The sequence below is a fragment of the Orycteropus afer genome, unplaced genomic scaffold (genome assembly GCF_000298275.1).
Source record: "Orycteropus afer afer isolate SDZICR_OR568_19922 unplaced genomic scaffold, OryAfe1.0 scaffold00210, whole genome shotgun sequence".
In the NCBI taxonomy this organism is placed as follows: domain Eukaryota; kingdom Metazoa; phylum Chordata; class Mammalia; order Tubulidentata; family Orycteropodidae; genus Orycteropus; species Orycteropus afer.
The window spans coordinates 5,394,947-5,407,305 of NW_006921797.1; positions in this window are offsets into that span (position 1 = coordinate 5,394,947).

The window sequence follows — 12,359 nt, forward strand, 5'->3', positions numbered from 1 at the left end:
TGAGGTAGATACACTCCTTGGAGAGAACAATCATTGAGAAAGAAGGGCTGCCTATGCACAGGGAGACAGCTTAGGGGGCAGGAGTCCACGGAGGGATGGACACTGGGAAGAGGTAACTATGGGGAGGAAGTGGAAGGGGAGCTGTTGCATTGTGGTAAACTGTGGTCAATGTCATGAGACAAAGTATATGTAAACTGCTATATGGAAAGTGAATTTGCTCTGTAAATCTTCACCCAAATAACAATAAAAAAAGGAAAAAAGAAAAGAAAAGAAAAGAAAAGTGGTGGTAGTATGATTCTTCTGCTGGGTCCTACATTTATACTAGTTGCTTTACGTACACTATCCCATTAAATTTTCACAACAACTTAAAGGGGGATAATTGTGAATGCATTAACTTTTTTGAATAAGGAAATGAAGACTTACTTTGTAATTAGCTGTCAGAGACCATATACCTTGCAAATTGTCTAAGTAAACAACTTTAAACATCTCTGCAAAACCATCAGCAGGGATTTGCCAACACTTTGCTGTGAATGGCACGGTAGTGCATAGGGCCTGAGAGTGGGATCTGGTTGGTGGCAGTGCTGGTGTTGTAATGGATAAGGTGATGCCTAGAAATGGAATATTAACACAAAAAGAGGGGAGGTAGAAGGAAACCAAAAGAATCTGTCACTAATTTCCCAGTTGTATTTATTCATTTATCTCCTCATTTCTTTAGTAAACATTTATTGAACATTTACTACAACACAGGCAAAGTACCAGGTGTTGGGGTGACGAGGACCTGCTAATGCAGGATTGTTAGTCTTGTGGGAGCTTTCAGTCTTGTGAAGAAGTGAACACAGATGCAGTACAATTCATTGTAAAAAATGCTAAAAGGGAAATATACCAAAGTTTTGAAGTGATAAGTACTTGAAAGAGACAGGGGAATACCACTGAGATCTTAAAGGATTATGAGATTTTCAGGGGAAAGCAAGTGGGGATAGGCATCGGAGGCAGCAGCAGTGAGGGTAAAGGCATTGATCTTTGAAGAGCACACTGTGTGGGGGATAGAACATTCACTGTGACTGGAAGAAGGAAAGGGAGTGGAGTAGAAATTAAAGTTGGGGACAAAGGTCAGAACCAGGAGTAAGGGATCAAGGAGCCATTCTGTGGAGTATGACCTTGCTCCTGTGAGATGTTGAAGGAGGATGTAATATGCTAGCCCTAGTAGAGGCATTGGGAGCTCTGGTGACTTAGTGCCTAAGGCATTTGACTGTTAAACAGAAGGCTGGCAGTTCAAACCCACTAGCCACTCCTCGGAAGGAAGGTTGGAGAATCTACTTCCATAGAGATAGTGCCTCAGAAACCCAAGGAGGGGTAGCTGTGAGTTGGAAATGGCTCTATGGCAGTGAGTTTTTTTTTTTTTTTTTTTTTTTTTTGAGTAGCGGCATGGAGGAAAGGCCTGAGAAAAGGTGGAAGAAAAGTAATAAATTAGGAGGAATTTGCAATGACCGTAGGAGAAATAATGAGTCATTAGCAGTTGGAACAGAAAGAAGAACGTGAAATTCAAAATCCTCCTTTATACTTCTTTAGTATTTTTTTCCTAAATTATAAAAGCAATTCATATTTACTGTAAACAATTCAAATGAATATATGCATATAAAACAAAAAAAGTGAAAGTCCACTTCTCCCACAGAAATAACTCCAGCTAACTTGTATGAATCCTTTTAAGACATTTTGTTCCTCCTACACAAATAAGCACACACACACAAGCACAGAAATACACAAACCTACATGCACACAGATACATGAACACACACATCCATGCATGCATTTTGTGCAAGTCAAAAATTACTCTTGTCTTTAGAGAGTTCACAGATATCTGGTAGATTTTTCAGGCATAAAAGTTTGAGCTTCAGGGTAGTGACTTGAGGTGATGATATGGATTTGGGAGTCATTGATATTTAAAGTGTAGAAAGTAAATGTGATAAACCAGGAATCAATAGTGTGGAAAGGAAAGAAGGCCAAAGACAGACCCATGGGAAATATTAAATTTAAGGGCTGGGCAGGGAAAGCTAAGACCACTGGGAAAGAGAGGCTAGAGCGGAGGAAGAGCATCAGGAAAGTGCGATTTTATAAATATCCAAAGAAAAAGAGACTGAAAAAGGGAGGGTTGCTCGTTAGTGGTAAATACTGCTGAGCAGTTAAGTCAGTTAAGAACTAAAGAGTGACCATTGGATTTAACAACAAAGCAGTTTTAAAATCTGTCCTCTCCAGTTGCTACTGCCTTAGTTCCAGCCCTCATCATCCCTGGCCCAGATGACCACCATAGAGCTTTAGCTGGGCTGTCGGTCTCTAATTGGTTCCACGTTGCTGCCAGAGTCAACTTTTCTAAAATTGCCATACTAAAACGAAATTGTGTCAGTGATCTTCTTAAAACTCTACAATTGTCTCCTGGTGCTACAGCATGAAGTCCAAACCTTTTTCAATACCATGCTCCTTCTTAGCCCTTATCCTGTCCATTCCCACTGCTTCTAACACACTTTAAGCTTCACCAATGCTGAACATTTCACACATTTCTGAAAGCATCATGAGCTTCCATTCCTTTGCCTTTGCAATGTTCTGTCTACCACAGATGCTCCTCTCCTTCATCTGCCTACCAAACTCCTACTCCCTTTCAAAACATTGCTCCGGGAAACCATCTCTAACTTTCCCAGCCTGTGTTGCTCTTCAGTTCATTACTTTCTCTTCTTTTTTCATATCTGACATGGTGATAGGACTTTTGTTTTATTTCTGTCTCCTTTACTAGATTATAAATTCCTTGAAGGCAAGAAATGTGTCTTAAACATCTTTGTGTTTTCTGTACTTAGCATAATTTTGCTACATAGTGAGATGCTCAAGAACTTTGTTGGGAGATTTGTTTTCAAACTCTTGTTATTAAATGATATCTTTAAAACAAATTTCTCAGATAAGAAGTGTTGTCATTTATTTTTATGATTTTTCACATGACAAAACAGAGAAAAATATTTGTAACTCATTCAAAACAAAAAATACAAGGAAGCTCAAAGATCATCTAGTTTAGTCCTCTCATTTTGCAAACGAATAACCTGAAGTTCAGAGAGGCTGAGGACTTGCCTCAGATCACTCAGGGAAACAGACCTACCTGTGGATCTGAATCCAGGTCTTTGATTCTCAACTAAGTGCTGTTCAGTTAGCTGCTCACTTACATGTTTGTGTAGGAACTGGTTCAGTGGCATGGTTACCAAACATGTCCCTTTTCCTGTAATAAACTAGGCCTACAGGGTTAACAAATTATTCGTCAATCCTGATACTGTAGGAAACCAGGCTCTTTAAACTCCCCCCAAAAACCAAACCAAACTCACTGCCATCGAGTTGATTCTGATTCACAGAGACCCTCATTGGGTTTCCAGGCTGTAAATCTTTATGGAAGCAGACTGTCTCATTTTTCTTCTGTGGGGCAGCTGGTGGGTTTGAACCACCGACCTTTTTGTTAGCAGCAACATGCCCTAACCACTCCACCACCAGAGCTCCTTTAAGCTGATTTAAAATTAATATATGAAGGAGCTGTCATTTGTTGAGAAATTAATCCCTTTGCCTATCAAAATATAGTCAGAAAAAGAGAGTCATGCTAGATATTTCAAACAGAGGGGATTAAATAGAAAGATATAGGTAATGGAAGTTTGAAGGAGAAAAAAAGTTTCATGAGGTAACCCTAAGATTGGTGACTTCAGAACTGGGAACAAAAGAGAATTAGTGGTATTTAGGAGAGCCTGGAGCTTAGAGGAGGAGCCCATGGACTTGTGCTCAGAACTTTCAGGGGATTGGAGATTGAGTCTCCAACAGGGGGTGGAAGTGCCTTGCATTTGGTGTTCAGATGTCTGAAGTGCCCCCAAACTAAAACCAAACCAAACTCACTGCCATCACCCCAAGCTGGTATTATTTCTGAGGAGCAGACATGGCCCAGAAGGTGTCTGGACTGCTGAGGAGGAGTGTGGCCTTGGGGGTAGGGGATGCTAGCATGGCTGGTATGGAGAGTGCTGAAAGAAGCTAGAGGTGGAAGTTATATGTGACCATTGTTGATGAAGGCAGGCAACTCCTACCGCAGCAGGAAGAGTGTACCTTCTTCCCTTTTCCCATTTTCTAATTTTATGTCAGTGCAGAATCCAACAAAAACCAAAACCAGTTGCCATACAGTCGACTTTGACTCATGGTGACCCCATTTGTGTCACAGTAGAATTGTGCTCCTTAGAGTTTTCAATTGCTGATTTTTTGGAAGTAGATCACCAAGTCTTTCTTCCTAGGTATTTCTGAGTGGACTTGAACTTCAAGGTTTCAGTTACTAGTCAAGCACGCTACCTGTTTGCACCACCATGGAAATATGGTTTGCAGAGTCTCAGCCTCCTCATCATAGAACAGAGTATGTGTAGGCGGCATTGGAATTGAGATTATAGGTGGCTATGAGACAAAGTCAACTCCATGGCAAAGGGTTTAGTTTTTTGTCTTATATTGGACCTATTTGTGCACTGTTTGACATATACTTAGAACTGTGAAACCACCACCACAATCAAAACCGTGAACATATTCATCACCCCATAAGATGCCTCATGCCTCTTCATACTCTCCTCTTTTCCACCTCTCCTATCCCCAGGAAACCACTGATCTGTTTTCTTTCTCACTGCAGCAACATGTTAAGGTTTCTAAACACTGAAAAAAAAAATCACTAAGATGGAGAAAGCTAGTTGCTTACCAAACCGTCATTCTACTCTCCTTACTAAGAGTATCCATATTTTTATCATGGAGGGCAATGAATCCTCTGGAAGATTTTTTTCCAGCCTTCCTTGCAACTCGTTATTCTCATGTAAGAAGTTCTTGCCAATGAGATCCAAGCAGAAGTGTTATTTTAGTCTTATGGGAAAACTGATTAAAAGTGGCTGACTTGAGTGGAAAATGGGCCTTTTGCCCTTTCTATCACCCTTCATCTTGCTTTGTGGAATACATTTGTAAAGACTGGAGCTCTACCAGCTATATTGGACCATGTGATTGACCCTATCCTAATGGAAACAGTCACACTTTCTGTCATTCATACTTTCTAAGAGCAGTCATACAATGCCACCTTTTATTTCCATTCAAATTTTATACATGATGTAGATCCTCTTTTAAACATTCATATTACATTTAGCTTTGACAGGGAATCAGTCACTTTGCTGGGGTCAGGTCATTCTTGGAAATATTAGCAAGCATACTCATTGTTACAGCAAGTTGAGTCCTGAGGCTCCGACACATCAGCTCCTCTGACAGAGTAAACTGTTGTCCATTTACATACTTTTTAACCTTAAGGGAATTTCATGATACATGCTACCTTCAGCACTTAAAGATGGGGAGGGAGAAAGGGGAATCTTTCTGATACCTTTTCTCAAGGATGAAAAAGAAAGAACATAGAAACCACAAGCCTCGGTGGTATAGAAAAGCGTCAATGATGAATCTCTCAGAGGCACAATTACTTTCTTGACATGTACATAAGTAATTTCCATTACTGCCCTGCTTAGCGTAAAATGTCAATTAAATTTACATAGGTGAAAAATTGTGTCCTAATTGTTGCATCAGTCACTAGGTGTAGGAATCCATGGAATTCTGTGGCAAACTTTGGATTTTTTTTTTGTTTTTGTTTTTTGTTTTTTATGAAATACCTTGTAGGACACATCCTCTCTTGCATCTGGTAAGGTTTCTCTCTAAGAAAATGTGATTCCTGCTGTAAAATATAAACTTAATTAAGCTCTGTTAGATGCAGCTTTCCTTGTGGAAAGGGAAAATGGATGAACTATAATAAAGCAGAATTGGCCTAGACAAACATTTGGGCTATTTTTCACTGGCATTTCTGGAAATTAAGCTATTAAATCAGGAAAGCAGGTCAGGTGGTTTGATATTTATTTTTCATTCCTTGACTGCAGAATAAAAGGCTTAACTTATAATGACATAAAATCAACACCTACTGTGTTCCATTCATTAATTCTGACGTTCTATCAAAAACATCCCAGGTTTGTCTAATGTGATTTTACCCCCTCATAAAAACCTGGAGCATGTTAGTCATGATGCCATTATATTCTAGATGCTTTCAGAATATTTCTCTAATTCCTCTCATACCCTGCCTAGTACTTTTTAATGAGAAAACAAAGCTGGGCACATTAGAAAGTTTTGTGGCTTTTAAAAATATCTTGGCTTTTTTTTTTCCGGTAGTCTCTTTTCAATCCTCAGTACTAAAGGAATATTGACTTATTTACTAAAAGAATGAACTACTTGATAATCTGCAAATTATTCTACCCAGTCCTTATTTATTTTAGCTAAAACTTTATAAGGGCTTGTTTTGAAATAATGTTTCATGAAGTCTTCTTATTTTCTAAATGGGTAATTTTTTTTCTTTACCATTTAAAAGCTTACATGTATTGGATTTGTCTCAATCTGATAACTTCTGTCCTAGGAGATGAAGATATTTCAATTTATTTCTTTTCCTTAATTTCATGCAAAATTTTCTTTTATTTCCTTTATTCAAATCATATTTATGAGCTCTGGTGGTGTAGTACCTAAGGCATTTGACTGCTAACCAGAAGGCTGACAGTTCAAACCCACCAGCCACTCCTTGGAAGGAAAGTTGTGCAATCTACTTCCGTAGTGATACCTCCCGGGAAACCCAAGAGGGGGTCGCTATGAGTCGGATCCCACTTGATGGCAGTGAGTTGCATTGCAATTGCAAATCATATTGTTCTCATTAGTTATTGACAGTGATTCATAGTGACCTTGTGTATAAAGGAGCAAAATGTCCCCAGGCCTACACCGTTTTCCTGATCATTGCTATGTTTGAGTTCATTGTCTCAGCCACTATGGGACTCCATCTCACACAGGGCCTTCTTCATCTTTGCCGACCCTCCACTTTACCAATCATGATATCCTTTTCTAGTGATGTGTCTTTCCTGATAACCTGTACAAAGAAAGAGAGCTGAAGTCTTACTCGCCTTGTTTCTAAGGGACATTCTGGTTGTATTTCTTCTAAGACTGATTCATTTGTTCTTCTGACAGTCCATAGAGTATTTAATATCACAATTTAAATGTATCATTTCTTCTTTTATCTTCCTTTTCCCTATCCAACTTTCATATGCATATTAGGGCACTGAAAAGACCATGCCTTGGATCAGGTGCACTTTAGTCATCAAAGTAACACCTTTGTTTTTAATACATTTGCAGCAGATTTGTCCAATGCACTACATTGCTTGATCCCTTGACAGTTGCTTCCATGGATGATGATTATTGATTGTTGTAGTAGTTAAAGTTGTGTGTCAACTTGGCTGGGCCATGGTTTTGAGTGGCTGGGCAGCTGGGTGTAGTTATTCTCCATGATGAGAATGTAATCATCTCCCTGGTAGAAACTGCTAAAGCACCTAAGTAGTTACCTTCAGGGTATGGCCTGTTTCCAGTATATAAGGAGAAGCTTTGGGAAAGTTCTCTAGCTTTTTGGCACATCTGGATCTTGCATTTGGCCAAGTCTACATCTTAGTGGCCTGACAGGTTACCTGGTCTGCCATGTGCCTGTTGATCTTGGGATTGTACCTTTCTACCTCTTTACCTTGCGTTTGTCAGTCTCAGCAGTTAGTAGTTGTGTGAGTTAGAAAGAAGCCTCCAGCTCCAGTGGGCCAGGACCTAGAGGCAAAGCTGAAGCCCAAAGTTGAGGGGCTTCCATCAGCCCCTAGAGCAGGCACTTTGAATATGAACTTCTAGTCTCCTAACTGTAAGAGAAGAGAATAAATCCTTGTTTGTTAAAGCCATACACTTGTGGTATGTCTGTTATAGCAGAACTAGAGAACCATGACAATTGTATTCTTAAAAAGAAAAGTACAGAGTTTTGTTTCATTGATGTTGTACTGAAAATTATGACACACACACACACACACACACACACACATCAATTACTTCCAGCACACCAGGTTTTCAAACCTTGGCATCTCAGCTTATCAATTTGGATCATCTAACAAAATGCACCACAACTGTGTTTTCATTTTGTGACACAGGAAATGCATTTGCTAGGAAACAATTTTCATTAAAACCAGCTTCAGGCATCTGGGAACTCATAGCCTAGGAGCTGGTAGATCAAAGGGGGAATTATGAACTTGAAAGCCCCAGCTTTCTTAATTAATAATAAATTTCTCAAATTAAGAAAAGATTTTGACATGATAAAAAGTATTACTTTTGTTTCACAAAAGTTAATTTTTTCTTTTCTTTCTTTCTTTTTTTTTTTTTTTTAAGACTGTTGTACAGTTTCTTTGAAAGTAACATTTTTTTTTTTTTCCTGAAGTTTTCTTCTATTTTCACTCTGCAACCATGCAATTATTTGGCAGGGAATAAATAAATACATGTGTGGCCCAGGCTAGAATAATAAGGCATTAGAAACCCAAGTGGATACAGGAATCAGAAAACTCTGATAGCTATGTACAAGAAATAACACTATTTCCCTGACTTCCCTCCTCCAACCCCAACTCCATCATATAACCTTCTCCCTCAAGGTTAAGCAATATACTATCCTCCTAGCCAATTTGGCACTTATTTGTAACACTCACAACACTATTACCACTTTTCTTAAGGGCTATCTTCCCTGCTAGCTTGTGATCCCCACAAGAGCAAGGGCTGTGTCTGTGTTGTTCGCTGTTGCTCCTCAGTGGCTAGAGCAGTCAGTATTTAGCATGATGAGTCAGAATTGACTCGACAGCAATGGGTTTGGAGTTTTGGTTTAAGGCACTTAAAAACTTTTGGTAATGTAAAGATGAATTAATTTTGATAAGGGATGTGTAGTGAATTGTGGAGATGACAGCAGCAATCACTCACACCCCCTGCAATGTGACTTCACTATTCCTCATATCAAGAGATGATTGACTTTATACAGGCCTTGTGACCTTCTTTAACCAATAGAATGTGGTACAAGTAACTCTGTGTGACTTCTGTAGCTTCAAGGGGGCTTGTAGCTTTGGCTTTCAAACACCTTCGCACCAACCCACCAGTGAGGAAGCCCAGGTAGCTTACTGGCTCAGTGTAGAACTGAGGTGCAAAGCCAAAAACTGTATCAACTGCCAGATATATGAGTCAGGCCTTCCAGAACAAGCCAGCCTCAGCCAAACAGTCAACTTATCAAATACATGTGAGCTCAACCAGCACCTGTAAAGCAAAGTAGAGGCATCACAACTGAACCCCGCCTGAATGGATGACTCAAAGAATGTGAGCAAATAAGTGGGGGTTGTTTGAAGCCATTAATTTTGAAGTGGTTTGTTATGTTGCAATTACTGCTACAGGAAGATTTTTCAGGTTTTTGTAACATAGGAGTTCTCCTCCTGTCTCAATACACACTACTGTGGAGACTATTCTGACTCCTGGTAACCCCAAATTGAAGTTGTCAGAGATTTCATTTTACTTGGATTCACAATCAACCCATGGAAGCAGCAGTCAAGAAATCAGATGTTGCACCTAAAGCGCAATTAAAAAAAAGAAAAAAAAAGAAAAGAAATCAGATGTCATATTGCAATGGGCAAATCAGCTGCAAGTGATCTCTTTAAAGTGTTGAAGAGCAAAGATGTCATGTTGAAGACTAAGGTGTGCCTAACCCAAGCCGTGGCATTATCAGTAGCCTCATATGCATGTGAAAGCTGGACAATGAATAAGGAAGACCGAAGAAAAGTTGGTGCCTTTGAATTGTGGTGTTGGCAAAGAATTCTGAAAATACCATGAACTGCTCAAAAAATGAACAAATCTGTCCTGGAAAAAGTGCAACCAGATTGCTCCTTGGAAGCTAGAATGGCCAGACTTTGTTCCCCTGCTTTGGTCATGTTGTCAGAAGGACCATTCCCTGGAGAATGATATCATGCTTAGTAAAGTAGAGGGTCAGTGAAAAAGGGGAAGGCTCTCAAAGAGATGGATTGACACAGTGGCTGCAACGATGGGCTCAAGCATAGTAAAGATTGCGAGGATGGTGCAGGAATGGGCAGTGTTTTGTTCTGTTGTACACAGGGTCACTATGAGTTGGAGCCAACTCGATGGCCTAACAATAGCAACCCTATAGGACAAAGTAGAACTGCCCCATAGGGCTTCCAAAGCTGTAATCTTTATGAAAGTAGATTGCCGAATCTTTCTTTGCACAGTGATTGATGGGTTCTACCAGTTGACCTTTTGCTTAGCAGCTGAGCACATTAGCCATTGTGCCATTAGGGCTCAATACTCATTGCTGTCAAGCCTATTTCAACTCATAGTGACCCTATAGAAACAGTAGGCTCAGTAGACTCACTGCCATTGAGTCAGTCCCGACTCATAGTCACTCCTCCTTGGGTTTCCGAAGCAGTATTTCTACAGAAGTAGATTGCTCAGTTTTCCTTGTGAGGAGTGGCTGGTGGGTTTGAACTGTCAGTCTTCTGGTCAGTCAAATGCCTTAAGCAGAAAGTATAAAATTTTCTCATCTTTTCCCATCCATAACTTCATGGCAGATTCAAAAAGTAAAAGCCATTTCTGGATAAGTGAAAGTTAGCTGCAACAATTCAAAAAAGACAAATCAAGCAAAATTCCGTAATAACACAGATCTGTCACACAGAATGATAAAATATAGTTGATGAAGGTTAAGTCTTTAAAAATAAATCATTAGAAATATGAATTCCCTGATTACAGAAGTGGTATGTGCTAATTACAGAGAATTTGGAAAACTCAGGTAGTTATAGAGAAAAAGAATTACTTAAAAATTATAAGATATGAATACTACTACTATTACTAGTAATATATTAATAAAAATAATAATGTGTTCATGGTTAGTGTGCCCTATACTTTTCAAACTGCAGTAGTAACCTTTGCATTCAGGGTCATGGGAGTGTCTCATTATTTATTCCAATATTCTTTTGCAATCCTCAGGAAAGGTTTATGGTTGTGTTCATGTTAGACTGGCATTTTTTGTTAGGTTTATTCTTAGCAACTTTTATGAAGATTTTAAAAATAATTTATTTTATTTTTGTTGTTGAGAATACATACAGCAGAACATATACCAAATCAACAATTTCTACATGTACAATTCAGTGACATTGATTTTATTCTCTGAGTTATGCAACCATTACACCCTCCTTTTTTGAGTTGTCCTTCCCCCTTTAACATAAATAGTGCCTAAGGCACTTGACTGCTAACCAGAAGGCTGGCGGTTCAAACCCACGAGCCACTCCTCGGAAGGAAGGTGGGTTAATCTACTTCCATAGTGATACTGCCTCAGAAACCCAAGGAGGGGTCGCTATGAGTTGGGTCTGACTCGACAGCAAATAACAACAACAACAACAAGTTTACTGTCTGATTTTTCAGATAGTTCCTGTTGTCAATTTGATCCTGCATGGATAGATCTTAATGAGTGCAATGCTCAAGGCAGATATATTTTTACTAGTTAAGCTAAACTATTGTTTGATTTTTAGACTTCAAGGGAATATTTTTAGTTTAAGGTTTAAGTTTAAAGATTATCTCAGGGCAAAAGTTTCAGGGATTCCTCCAGCCTCCATGGCTCCAGAAAATCTGGATTCCATGAGAATTTTAAATTCTATTCTACATATACCCCCTTTCAGTTGGGATTCTTCTGTAAGCTCTTTGATGACAAAGTAAAGCTAGCTGTGCACAATCCAGTGCTTCTGTTTAACCGCAAAGGAGGCAATTGTTCATGGAGACAATTAGCCACACATTGCATTTTCTCTTCTTATTCCTGACTCTTCTTTTCTCTCTATTCTTTGAGGTGAATAGAGATGGCTTGCAAGATTTTAAGACCTCAGGCACTACACAACAAATTAGGAGATAAAACAGAAGCACTGAGCGTGTTATTAGGCCAATTAATTAGAATGTGTCATGAAACTATGACTCTAAACCTCCAAAGAAACAAAATCTCATGAGCTGTTTGGTTGTATATTAGCAGCCTCAGCATCTCTTCTTCTTTTTTTAATTTTGTCTTGTCAATATATCTATCACATAAATTTTGCCAATGCAACTTTTTATTTTTATTTTTTTAAAATACATTTTATTAAAATACAAATTATGTACAATGAAATAGAAAGAACTAAAGTGACATGGGTCAATGCATTTTATTATTTTTTTTTTATTTGGCAGTGTTCTCTCTCTTCCCCTCCCACCCCTGCTAACCAACAAAAAAAGTTTCCTTCCATATATCAACCTTTCCTTGACTTTTTATAATAATGAACTAATTCTATATTTTACTTCTACGATTGACTTATTTTACTCAGCATAATGTCCTCCAAGTTCATCCATGTTATGCAGTGCTTTGCAGACTCTACATTATTCTTTAATGTTCAATGCAACTTTTT